We start from the raw sequence: 14,765 nt of genomic DNA, 5'->3' as shown, positions 1-14,765 counted from the left end.
GCGTGCTGGAAGCCCGGAGACGTAGCCAAGGGCATGGAGGCAGCTCAGGAGACCACAGAGTCCAAGGAAGCCAACTGGGCTGTGTCTCTACAGAGGGGTGGTGGACATAGGAAGCCAGGCCACGTGAGCCTGAATCTGCTTCTGTAAGTCCGTCTGCGCATTTGGACACCCTTTCCTTACCCTGAATTATGTGGCCACATGCCCCTATATTCACACATCATCTTAAACTTTACTTTTACAAACCCTGCTTGTATAACAGAAAAGAACAAATCTGACTCCATATTAGATCTGTTCCTTTGGCTTTAAGTCCCTGTGCCATTTCCTGGGCTTAGTCTTGTTAGCTCTGTACCTTTTGTAAAAGAATGTTGCCTTTAGCCTGAAATAGTTAGGAGCCTATTTGCAAGGCTCTGACCTTTAAGGGTATTAATAATTTTCCATTCATAGAAAGATAACGACTTGCAGAATGGAAAATAACGTCTGTTTTTGCTGGAGGCTTTTAGAGGCACCATGAACTGACCCACAAGGATAGCTGCAAGAACAACGGATTCCAAGAACAGAATTCCTACACCAAGAAGTTTGCAACAACCAACCACACCCCCTCCCCTATTTAGTATAAAAGGAGCCTGAATTCTGACTTGGGGAAGATGCTCTTCAGGACATTAGTCTGTCATCTTCTCAGTCCGCCAGTTTTCTGACTAGTTACTATTCTTTGCCTCAACACCTCATCATATAATTTATTAGCCTGTTGTGTGCTGAGCAGAAAAAGTAACTCATAATCCACTGCCTGGAATATAAAATATAACTAAGAAATATGCATTAACTAAAAAGCACGGTAAGATTATAGATTTGTTAAAAGCTATAATGCTGACCATAGTGCCTACTATTTTATGGGTGGGCCCTTTTTGGGGTTTTTTTTTTTAATAAATGAAAGAATGGATGGGTCATCTACTTGAACTTGTAAAGACAAGATGAGAGGGAAGCCTCACGAGTTTTGAATACTTCCCATGTCAAATGCTATTATCTTCACACCTAAGTTCTTACAAATGAAACAAAAATTGTGTTTGTTGGGCCATAACCTTTTTGCTGAAGATCCCAAACATAAATCACCAGAGCTTTTTAATGGCCCACTGTAAGAAAGAAATGCTGTTTTTCATGAAGCTAAATTTAATCAATGTTTAGGAATTCCTTATACGGATTATGTTTTTCTATTTTATTATATGCATTTAATGTCTTTCTAAAATTAAGATCTATATAGGTAGGGTTTACGGGCATTTTTAATGACTGGCCAAGTATGTACTAGTAATACTGCCTCTTTTAAGCACTTTTTCTAAAATCCATTTGAACTGCTTGGAAATTTTTCTATTAACATAGTAATATACACTGGAATGCAAAATAAGTGTACAGTACAAAGCACAGAGCTGGTTTTTCTATTTCTTTAACCTCCTACACAAATTTCTCCCTTCTCCATGACCAATTGTGTATCAAAGCCACATGCCAAAGTCCCATATTTCTACAAAAAATAGATACCATTAAACATTTCAAAGATATGTTTATTGTGGTCTAATGGGTCTCTGATTCTAATTTCTTCTCTTCCCTTGACACTTAACAAAACATATATATTCTGAGGCTTGCAGAATAGGCAAGTTAAGAAGCGGAGAAACTTAGAACAGTGGTGTGTTGTGGTGTGTGTGTGTGTGTGTCTGTGTGTGTAACACTGGCACCCACCTTTGTCCCTGCACCTCTGTGATCAGAATAGATATTGCCAATATTTGGGGGAAAAAATTTTATTGCCTACCTGGTGACTGCAAGGTATTCCAGGACTGCATGCACTACTACCAGCTATGGGTTTGGCGGTGGCTTATGGTATCTGTTACTATGCTAACAACTACAACTGACTAATATTAAGTTCAATTTACCATGAAAACCCATTGCTGGAATTTGTAAGCTTTTGTATAGACACTAGAGTTCCAAAATATTTACATTAGACAGGTTGTACAACTGTTGTTTAAGTGGGGAGAGGGATTCCCAGAACTTTTGATTCTACCATCTTCTGGACATATGTCCATCTCTCCCTTTTTTTTTTTTTTTCCTTTTTGTATATTCTGCAGATATTTTCTATGTGGTTAACATAGGAATTATAGACAGCATTGTAAAAATATAACAATCTATTTTAATACATAACACCTTAACTTTAATCATATGAAACAACTTTATCCTATACAGCTTTGCTTCACTCCCCATTTTGTTGCTTATATAAAAAACATTTCTACATTGTATAGTCACTAACATAGACATATTGTTCTTAATGTATTTTTCTCTTAAATTATATGGAATTAAAAGTGGAGTTACCAACCAAAATTACATTACTGGTTATTATGTTTGTTCATGTATTTATCTTTATTATAGATTTTTAAATGTCCATTTGACTTTAAGTAAGCCTCTAGGATAATTTTAATTCAAATGGATGGAATTCCTTTAGTATTTCTTCTAGAGATCGTCTAGCGGCAATAAACCTTCTCTTTTAAAAACTATCTGGGATTTTCTTAATTTCTCTGTCCTTTTTGAAGGACAGTTTTCCAGGGCATAGAAGTAATTCTCAGTTTACTGTTTTTCTTTCAGTATCTTAAAGATATTTCAGAACTCTAATATTTCAGAAGAGAAATTATCTATTCATCTTAATGAGGATCGCTTTTACACAATGAGTGACTCTTTTCTTGTTGCTTTCAAAGCTGTCTTTGCTTTTGACAATGTGATTGTAGTGTTTCTTGTACACATCTTCACGTTTTCCACTTGGCCTTTGTTGAGTTTCTTGGTTTATGTGTCAGGTCTTTCATCAAATCTGAGATACTTTCAGCCATTTTTTTCTTCAAATAATCTCTCTGCCTCTCTCTTTTTTCCTTCAAAGACTCTCTCATTATGTATATTTGTTTTTGCTTGATGGTTTCGTTAGTCTCATATGCCCTTACACTTTTCTTATTCTTTCATTTTTCTCCTCCTCAGAGTTGATCATTTCAATTCTGATAACTTCACATTTGCTATTTTTTCTACCAACTTAAGTAATCTGTTGACCTCTTCTCGTCACTTTTTAATGTCAATTATTTTATTTTTCAGCTCCAGAACTTATTTTTAAATTTTTAAAAACAATGTACAATTTTGTTGATTTTCTCCTATCTTCATACATTGTTTTCCTGATATTCTCTACTTTTTTGTGTTTTCCTTCAGCTCTTTGAACATATTTGAGGGCTGTTTAAAAAATCCTTATCTAGTAAGTCTGATGTCTTTGTTTCCTCTAGGACAGTTTCTGTCAACTTAGTTTCTTTAAATGGACCATATTTCTTTGTAATGTCTTGTATATTTTCTGTTGTTGAAAATTGAGCATTTAAAAAAAAGTCATCTTTCTTAGCCTTTACAGATTTCTTCTTTCTTTTTTAAAAAATCAAAATATGTTTGATTTACAATGTTGTATTTGATTCAGATGTACAGCAAAGTGATTCAGTTTTCCAGATTCTTTTCCACTATAGGTTATTACAAGATATTGAATATAGGTCCCTATACTATACAGTAGATACTTATTGTTTATCTGTTTCATATATAGTAGCATGTATGTGTGTTTGTGTGTTAATCCCAAGCTCCCAGTTTATATATCTCTTCGATTTCAATTTCCTTTTGGTAACCATAGTTTGTTTTCTAAGTTTGTGAATCTGTTTCTGTTTTGTAAATAAGTTTATTTGTAACTGTTTTTTTTTAGATTCCACATATAAATAAAATAAAACATTTGTCTTTCTCTGTCTGACTTATTTCACTTAGCAAACTACCCTCTACATCCAACCATGTTGTTAAAAATTGCAAAATTTAATTCTTTCCTTTGGCAGAGTAGTATTCCATTATGTGTGTGTATGTATGTATGTGCATCTTCTTTATCCATTCTTTATCCAGTCACTGTTCATGGACACATAGGTTGCTTCCATGTCTTGGCTATTGTAAATAGTGCTGCTGTGAACCTTGTGGTTATGTATTTTTTCAAATTAGAGTTTTCATCTTTTCCAGATATATGCCCATGTGTGGGATTACTGGATCATAGGGTAACTCTGTTTTTAGTTTTTAAAGGAATCTCCATACTGTTCCTCATAGTGGTAGTACTAAGTTGCATTCCTACCAGCACTGCAGGAGAGTTCCTTTTTCTCCAAATCCTCTCCAGTGTTTATTATTTGTAGTCTTTTAAAAAAATCATTTTATATTATTTAAATTTATTTGTTTGTTTGTTTGTATTAGTTTTGTTTTGTCTTGGGGGAGGTAATTAGGTTTGTTTGTTTGTTTGTTTGTTTGTTTGTTTGTTTGTTTTAATGGAGGTACTGGGGATTGAACCCAGAGGTGAGGGAATGGCAAAGGAAGAATAGGGCTTTTATGGTGGGATGCCCCTTCTCCAACAGAGAAGTAAGCAGGGAACCTCCAAGTCTCGGAGGTGTGCACAGCAGCCTCTTAGGCAACAGAACTGAGAGAAATGAGCAGAAAGGATCTCTGCAATCCCCAGCCATGTACACAAGCCAACAGGGGTGGGCTGGGATTGGCTGCCCAAGCCCAGGCAGAGGGCTGGGGCTCACCGCATAGAGGCAGCCTCAGGGGACTACAGCATGCTGTGGTCCATGACTGGGAGTGTACATAGAACAGAAGAGCCTGTGTCTCCCATAAAAAAAAGCACCACTGCTGGTGTGCATTGGACGGATGGACACAATACAGCTAAGCCATAGCCGCTATCTTCACAGGCCCATAACATCATTTGCTGGTATGTTCTCAGATGTCCAGACTTACAGTCAATTAATCTTTGACAAAGGAGGCAAGAATATACCGTGGAGTAAAGACAGCCTTTTCAGCAAGTGGTGTTGCAAAAACTGAACAGCTTCATGTAAATCAATGCAGTTAGAACACTCCCTCACTCCAAACACAATAATATCTCAAAATGGCTTAAAGGCTTAAAAATAAGACACAATAAACTTGCTAGAAGATAACATAGGCAAAACATTTTCCAATATAAACCTTTGTAATGTTCTTCTAGGCCAGCCTACCCAGGGAATAGAAATAAAAGCAAAATAAACAAATGGGACCTAATTAAACTTACAAGCTTTTGCATGGCGAAGGAAACCATGAGCAAAACAAAAATACAACTATGAAATGGGAGGAAATATTTGCAAATGATGCAACTGAAAAGAGATCAATTTCCAGAATATATAAACAGCTCATACAACTTAACAACAAAAAACAAACAACCCAATCCAAAAATGAGCAGAAGACCTAAACAAGCAAATCTCATAAGAAGACACAAATGGACAACAGGCACAGAAAAAAATATTCAATATGACTATTATCAGAGAAATGCAAATCAAAAATACAGTGGGATAGTTTCTCACACCAGTCAGAATGGCCATCACTAAAAAGTCCACAAATGATAAATGCTGGAGAGGCTGTGGAGAAAAGGGAACCATCCTGTACTGTTGATGGGAATGTAAATTGATGCATCCACTATGAGAACAATACGGAGATTCCTTAAAAAACTAAAAATAGACTTACCATATGACCCAGCAATCCCACCCCTGGGCATATATCCAGAGGGAACTTTAATTTGAAATGATACATGCACCTGAATGTTCGTAGCAGCATTGTTTACAATAGTCAAGACATGGAAGCAACCTAAATGTCCATCAACAGACAACTGGATAAAGAAGATGTGGTATATCTATACAATGGAATACTGCTCAGCCATAAAAAGAATAAAGTAATGCCACTTGCAACAATATGGATGGTCCTAGGAAGCATCATTATAAGTGCAGTAAGCCAGAAAGAGAAAGAGGAATAACATATGAATTCATCTACAAAACAGAAACAGACTCCCAGACATAGTAAAAAATCTTATGAGTTACCAAGCAAAAGGGAGTAGGAAGGGACACATTTGGGAGATTGAGATTTGCAAATGTTAATCACTACATATAAAAATAGATAAAAGAAAATTTGTTCTGTACAACACAGGGAAATATATTCAATATGTTATAATAACCTTTACTGAAAAAATATGAAACAAATGTATGTATATATATATATGCACCACTGGGTCATGATGCTGTATATCAGAAATTGACACACTGTAACTGACTATACTTCAGTAAAAATTTGAAAAAAGGAAACATGCTTGTACGTAAATCTTGAGACTACAGACTGTTTTAAGGTTACCTATTGCTATGTTTCCCTCTATAAAGATTGCTCCAGGTTTATACCTCATGAGTAAACTATGAATGTGCTCTCTGCACTGCATTCTGGATACTGCATGCCAATTTAAGGAGTGAAAAGTGTTATTCTTCTATTAATGGAGATTTATAGAGTATTGGCCAATATTCTTAATAGGCCACACTTTTCATGTCTCTATAAACATATAAATTCTATTTTGTACTCTAGAGCAGTACATGACAAAATCATATGGCATAAGGTACCAGAATTCAAGAGCACTTCCACAGTTCAGTGTGTTCATTAATGTAGCACATTTAAAAATCTGTTTCTAGAGCTTTTTAATCACAATAGCAGAAACACTGTACCAAGTAAGCAATAACTCTCCACTTCACACTCCTCCAACAACTGATAACCTGTAATCTATTTCCTGCTTCTATAAAATTGTTTATTCTAAATATGTCATAGAAATGGAGAATTTTTGGAAATATATACTGATGATACTTATACAACATTGTAAATGTACTTATACCACTAGATTTTATATTTAAAAAAGGAAATGTATTTGTTTATTTGTCTGTTTATTTATTTATAGTACAACAACCCTTATCATGAGTTCTACCTTTTAAAAATTATAAGTGTACAATACAGTATTGTTAACTATAGGTACAAAGCTGTATAGCAGAGCTCTAGAACTTATTTATCTTTCATATCCAAAAGCTTATACTCATTGAATAACAACTCTTCATTTCATAAACCCCTCAGCCTTTGGCATCACCATACTACCTTCTGTGTCCCTGAAGTTGACTACTTAAGATATTTCATATGAGTGGAATCACAAAGTCTTTATGCTTCCACAATTGGCTTATTTCTATTAGATATTTAGAATAATACCCTTGTGGTTCATCCATGTTGCACATGTAGAAGAATTACCTTCTTTTTTTAAAAGCTGAATAATACTTTATTATATACTAAATTTTCTTTATCCATTCATCCATTACTGGAATTTTAAGTTGTTCCTGTATTTATTGGCAATAATGGTGAAATGCAAGTACAGAAATCTCTTTGACATTCTGATTACAAATCTCTTGAAAAAAATCATATTGCTAAATCACATATACTTCTATTTTTAGTATTTTGAGGAACTTGCATGCTGTCTCCCTTAGTTTATGCACTATCTTACAGTCCTAGCCGCAGAGCACAAGGATTCCAAATGTACCACACTCACATCAATGCTTGCTAGATGATGATGAGATAGATAGATAGATTAGATAGATTAGATAGATATTGATATAGATAGATATAGATATTGGTATCTATAGATATCTATATCTACTAAGATATCTACTAACAGGAGTGAGGTTGTAACTCATATTTTTGATATGCATTTCCATGATAATTAGTAATTTTTTTTTGATCATTAGTAATGTTAAGCATAATTTCCATATACTTGTCAGCCATTCGTATGTATTCTTTAGGAAGATGTCTCTTTAAGTACTTTGTTCAATTTTTTTTGCTATTAAATTGTAGATGTTTCTTACACATTTTCAATATTAACCCCCCAATCAGATGAGTGGTTGACAAGTATTTCTCCCATTCCATAAGTTGACTTTTAACACTGATGATTGTTTCATTTGCTTTGTAGAGCTTTTTTTTTTTTTTTAAAAGTTAGATGTAATCCCACTTGTTGATTTTAGCTTTTGTTGCCTGTACTTTTAGTGTCATATCTAAGAAATAATTGCCAACACTAATGTGATGAAGCTTTAGATTTTCTTGGAGTTCTAGACTTTTAGGTCTATATTTAAGTCTTCAAATGATTTTAAGCGGATTTTTTTCTGTAAGTAAAGTGTCCCTTTGCATTCTTGTGTATGTGGATATCCAGTGTTCATAACATCATTTGTTGTTGAAGAATTATCTCCTCCCCATTGTTAATTCTTGGAACCTTTGTTAAAAATTTGTTGACACTGTATGTGTGGTTCATTCCTGGGATTTCTGTTCTGTTCTACAGGATTATTTTTGTCTCTGTGCCAGAAGTCCCACACTGTTTGATCACTGTGACACTGTAATATACTATGAAATCAAGAAATGGGATGCATCTGGCTTTGTTCTTCTTTTCCAGATTGTTTTTAGTTATTCAGTCTTTTGTGGTTCAACATAAATTTTAATAAAAATTCTATTTCTCTAAAAAATGCCATTAGAATTTAGCTAGTTATTGCATTAAATCTGTAGATCACTTTGTGTAGTATTCACATTTTAAAAAATAAGTCTTTTAATCTGTAATATGGATTTCTTTCTATTTATTTTTGTCTTTAATTTCTTTCATTAATGTTTTATATTTTCCAGTGGACAAATATTTCATCTTTCTGCTTAAATGTATTCCTAAATATTTCATGTTTTTTGATGCTTTTGTAAGTGGAATCATATTCCTTGTTTGTTTGCTTGTTTGTTTTTGAGTAATTCACTGATAGTGTATAGAAATGTAACTAAATTTTTGTATGATTTTATACCCTGCAACTCTATTAAAGTTATTTACTAGCTCTAACACTGTGTGTGTAAAATCTTTAGGATTCCTACACAGAAGATCATAACACTTGTGAACAGAGGTAATATTACATCTTCTTTCCCAATATAAATAGCTTTTACTTCCTTACCTAGCTGTTTTGACGTGTATATCAAATTTTATTCATATCCATTAATGTGTCCCCTAAGAAAACATTCCTAAAATAATTTATTTTCACAGTGAAAAGTTTTTTATCTTACCTAATACATATTCTCCATACTGACCATTCAAAAATTCTTGCCTTATTATATTTTTATTTTTTATTATATTTTTAAATAATGTTTTTCTATCAATATTTTGTACAACATAAATATATAAATTATCACATATCTGGATATCATGAAAATATCAAATTATAAGAAAAGTTTATAAACATTATCAAATTTTGTGTTTGTCATGCACCAGGAATAGTTCATAGACAAAATTTATCTTCATGAGTAAGTATCTAGTAGGAAGTATCTCATAATTAATATTAAAACATGTTTATTACATAGCCTTCTTTTATGCTTCAACAACTGATTCTAGAAATAGATATGTCAGTTCAAGGTACAAAGGAACTAATGATTTATTAGTTGGGGAAGGGACAATCATGGTATAAGCATTGATAATTATAGTATAATGTATTTGCTTACTCACAAAATAAGGTGGAGAAAGCAAATTGAAACTGCCTGGGAGTCTGGCTTCCTCCCACAATGACCCAGCATTCACCTGCTCAGGCCCTACTTGGTTAGCAATACAGCTCCACATTAGGGCATGTGCTGCCACAGCTGTGGGAAATACTCAAATGTGAGGCACTGTGACAGCCAAGGTCAGAATGGTATCTGATCAAGACAGGGGCAGCATTACTGGCATTTACATAGACAATACATCAAAAGCCTTCTGGATCTCTGATTGGGGCCAGGGCTACCACAGCCCATGCCCAGAATCATGCAAGTCCCTAAATAGCCCCTCTTCCTCCAGAATCTCTCCCCTCAGCAACAAATTTCCAAAATATATAAGGGGCACATTCAGCTTAATATCAAAAAAACCCAAAGAACCCAATCAAAAGCTGGGCAGAAGACCTAACTAGACATTTCTCCAAAGAAGACATCTAGATGAAATGATACTATATATAGAACACCCTAAAAGCTCCACACAAAAACTGCTAGAGCTGATAAAAGAATTTGGCGAGGTAGCAGGATTAACGAACAGAATCCAGTTGCATTTCTTTACACAAACAATAAAATATCAGGAAAGGAAAGGAAAGAAACAATCCCTTTTAAAATTGCATCCAAAAATAAATAAATAAAATATTTAAGAATAAATCCAACCAAGGAGGTAAAACACACACAGAGAACTACAAAACTAACACTATAAATAAACTACACTTCAATAAAAAAATAAAAGTTTGCCAATCCTGATCTAAAGAATGTGAGAAGCAGAAAGGTTTTTTTGTTTTGTTTTGCATCGTTTTTACAAATTTTAATATATTCTAAGTGTAAAAATCTTCTCCCACATAGTGAAGATATTTTCCTAACAAGGTTTTAAAGGAAACATTACAGAAAGTCTCTCTTTGACCTCTGTCCTCTGCCACCTTGTTTTCTCCCCGGAGGCCACATTATCAGATTGTTCTTAGTTCTTCCGGAGACATATGTACAAAATGTTGAGGTGGTGAGCCAGGAAAGCAAGCCTAACCAAATATTACTTACTTACCTTAATAATGATACCAAGAGGCAAAAGAGAGGCACTAGCTCCTCAGTGTTCTATTTTCTTTTTTGGAATAATGGTCAAGTGGATGCAGCACTGATAGGGAAATTGTCTTACTTTCAAAGAACCCCTGAAGAAAAAATTCTCACCTCTTTATGGACACAGGAATTCAGGGGTTTTGGAGGAGAAGAGAGGAAGGGCAAGCAGTGGATAACTACTGAGAAAAGTTCATCAGCCAAGGTCCTGAAGAAGATGGTCTCTTTGGAAGCATGTGAGAAGTGCTTCAGCAAGTGATACTAGTAAGCAGGCTTCCAAAAGACACCCAACCTAGGAATGCAGATATGTACATGACCAAGGCTGGCTCAAGGGGGCCTCAGTCGTTGATTTAAACTCCCTCTGGAAAACTGCAAGGCCCTGGCTGCGCACCAATTCAGCTTGCCCTCCAAAAGGGCTGTCATACAGCTTTTCTTTTGCCTAAACAAACACAGCTAGGATTTTGGCCTGGAGCCAAACTCCTCATAAAGATGTCATTTTCCTATAATATTTGATCAGCATTATTTCAGATCATATTGTATTTCTCTGCTTAATGAAAAAAATAGTAATTAGAAGACACTGAGAAAAAAGTACAGGAAAATGTTGGTACTTTGTACAAATACAAACATGCTTAGTATTTGAGAATTTATTATACTTGCAAGTTATGTTAGAACCTCTCTTCGTGGTTCTCTTGTTTCCTGGCTATTTATTAACAAATAATTTTATATTAGTAGAATTCTTGTCCAATCTAAAATGAACTAATAAAACTGGGAAGCCTGAAGCAACAGGAGAGTTGTTAATGACTCAATCAAATTTGTTTTAAACAATTCATTAACAAAGGAAAATCACACTTGTGTAGCAGGAAATCCTTCAAGTATCACACTTGAATGGTGTTTTTTCCTAATTTAAAAGTTGCATTTAATGTTTATTTGAAGATTTTTAACCTTAGTATATAGTTTTGTCTACTGATCTCAAGAAAGAAGTCTGGTATGCTAGACTCTGTGGCTGGTCCCACAGAAGTAAGGAAGTTTGGTATCTAGACCTTCACAAAGATCAGTGCTAGTAACATTACAAAGTACGCATGTAATGTTACTTCTCTATTAATTAGAAGAATATTATTGCCCATTCTTGTTATTCAGTGACAGAAACAACAACCTTAACTTCTGTTTTTTACCTTGCAAAGGAGATAGTAGTCAACACCCTCATCATGGAGAAATTATGTATTTTTATTTAAGAGGAAATGGTGTTGAATTCTCACGTAGGATACCACTAGTTCAGACAGGAGTAAATCCACAATGTGAGTAATGTGGGAAACTGCTAAACTGATTTCAATAGAAGGCAGCCTTTAATATCACAGCATTCTCTTGACCACACTGTTGTGGTATTTTCTACAACCACTTTGTCTAAATGTTTAATCTGAAGCGACACAATATGGACTGACTGCTTTTGCAATGGCAGTGATTTACTCTTGACCTTCCTGGTCTTATACAAAGAGCCCTTTTTTTTTTTAATCTTTGAAACGTGCTTTTATTAAAATAAATCTGGTAAAATTTTATAGATACGTATAATATCAAAAGTGTCCTTATGAAAATAAACAATATATGTGACCAAGGTGGGGAAAGTGTCCTTCTGAAATAAACATTTGTACTTCTTTTACAAATGGGATTACAATCTTATTTTCTCCCAAGATAACAGTAAGGTTTTGTTTGGTAAAGATAATTCTATCATTCATCTTCTTTATAAAAGCAACCTAGAAAAAAAAGAATGCTAAATGAAACTCCTTCTTTTGGGAAATCCGAAGTTTGTGAAATTATTACAATTAGAAGTAAAATTAAAATTCAAAGATCTAACACATAACTTGCACAAAATGGATTCTGATGACAATGTTGAAATTTATTTTTTTCTATATATTTCACTATTATAACCACGCAATTTATAGATAATGGATTCATGTGTTAGGAAGTTTGTGGCAAATAATCAATCCAATGTTGTTCTAAAATTAAGTTGATGCTGAAGTTGTTTATAACATATTGATAAAAGTAGTTATCCCTATTAACACTATAAGAAGGATTTTATTACAAGGATAATATTTTTATTTTTATGTTTTATATTTTTCACAATTTTTAAAAATTTTATAACAAGGATAATATTACCAAACTATGAGACTATGTACATCAACTTTGAGTAGTACTAATACTTTTTTTCCATCTATTTTCTGGCTTTTTCTTTATCCTTTATCTTTCTTTCTTCTCCCTTCTGTTTTCTATATTTGTTCTCTTTTCCATCTTCTTCCTCATTTTCATCTTCATCCTCTATTCCACGTCCATTTTGCTTCCATCACCTCTCATTTCTATCTTCCACATGTATTAACTTCTTCTTTCCTTTTTCTTTTTTTTATTATAATTCTTATTTTTTATTGAAGGGCAGTCAATTTACAATGTTAGTTCCGTGTATACAGCAATGCAATTCAATTATGCATGTGAATACATGTGTCTTTCAGAGTATTTTCCATTACAGCTCATTAAAGAAAATTATAGTTCCCTTTGCTATATAGTAGCTTCTTTCCTTTTTCCACACTTACCCAGTTTTCATCTCCCTTCTCCTTTTTCTCTTTTCTTCCATCTTCATTTTGTTTTCTCTCTTCTCCTTTCTCTTCTTGCTTTGCTCTTCATTGTTTTCTGATCTTCTTTTTCATCTTCTTTTCTTTCTGCTGCCACTGCAGCTTTTTTTTACCTCCTTTTTCTTCAGCATCTACTTTTTTATCTTTCAGAAGTTAAAATAACTTCTCCATTTCTAGCATTTTCATTGTTACATACTTCTTTAACAACTTCTTGCTTGGATTCAGCTATTTGGTACTTGTATCTGTATTTTTACATCACACCATATTTTTGTATTCATTTTTCTTGGAGTTGATGGTTTTTTCGGTCTCAGCTCCAGTTAATGGACATAGGCATAGCAGACAGTCAGTCTGATCTTCTGTTTGGCTTTTGCTTCATATCATATTAATCTGCAACCTTTCTTTGGGCATCATTGTAGTTCTATATAGGAGACCTTAACACACATACACATACACACACGCGCGCACACAATCACAAATTGGTTTCTGCCCAGCTGCTAAGAGAGCAAATGACTTTTCAACAAACTAATTGAAAAATTTGGAACACTTCACAAATTCGTGTGTCAGTCTTGCCCAAGAGCCATACTAATTTTTTTCTGCATCGTTACAGTTTTAATGTATGTGCTGATCACAGAAATAACCTTGTTTTAAGCTCAATTTTGGTTAAAGGCAGAAATAAGAATTTCAAAAGAAAAACAAAATGTAACTTAGAATGCCATATGAAAATAGAGCTGATCCCTTTTACCCACTTTTCCCTCCGCTGACTTCCCTTCCTGGTAACACTACTTTCTTCTTGGTTATACTTGTTTGATATTGTTTTATTTGTTTTGTCCATTTTTTTTCAGTCTGTTTGTTTTCTATATTTCATGTTTGAGTGAAATCATACAGTATTTGTCTTTCTCTAATGTAGTAAGTAGCATAATTCCCCCAAGGTCCATCCATATTGTCACAAATGGCAAGATTTCATCTTCCTTTATAGCTGAGTAGTATTCCATTGTATATATAGCAAATCTTCTTTATCCAGTCATCCATTTGTGGGTACTTAGGTTGTTTGCACTGTAAATGCTATTGTAAATGTTGCAATGAACACAGAGGTGTGTATATATATTACTCTAATTAATGTTTTACATTCTTTGGATAAAATCTTAGAAGTGGAATAGCTGAATTTTATATTAGTTCTGTTCTTAATTTGCTGAGAAATCTCCATACTGTTCTCCATAGTGACTGAACCAGTTTGCTTTCCCATAACAATTCCCTTTTCTTCACGTACTTATCAACACTTGTTATTTCTTGTCTTTTTGATAATAGCCATTCTAACAGGAGTGAGGTGATATTCATTGTGCTTTTGATTTGTATCTCCCTGATGATTATGGATGTTGAGCATCTTTTCATATACCTGTTTGTTATCTGTACTTCCTCTTTGGAAACATTTCTATTCAAGTTCTCTACCCATTTTTAACTCAGGTAGTTCATTTTGTTGTTGTTGAGTTTTATGAGATCTTAATATATTTTGTATATTAGCCCCTTTGATATGTGATTTGTAAATATCTGCTCCCACTTGGTAGGTTGTCTTTTCATTTTTTTTATGGTTTCCCCTGCTGCATGGATTTTTTTTTTTTTTTGCTTGATGTAGTCTTATTTTTTTTCTTTTGTTTC

The 14,765-nt window shown here is 33.8% G+C and overlaps 1 pseudogene; it reads right to left on the bottom strand.

The window, feature by feature from the left end:
* Positions 1-13,641: 13,641 nt before the first annotated feature.
* LOC116662360 lies at positions 13,642-13,741 on the bottom strand (annotated as a pseudogene).
* Positions 13,742-14,765: the final 1,024 nt, after the last annotated feature.

The sequence above is a fragment of the Camelus ferus genome, chromosome X (genome assembly GCF_009834535.1).
Source record: "Camelus ferus isolate YT-003-E chromosome X, BCGSAC_Cfer_1.0, whole genome shotgun sequence".
Lineage (NCBI taxonomy): Eukaryota > Metazoa > Chordata > Mammalia > Artiodactyla > Camelidae > Camelus > Camelus ferus.
The sequence above is the reverse complement of the archived record's forward strand: the minus strand, read 5'-3'. Positions and strand labels throughout refer to the sequence as shown.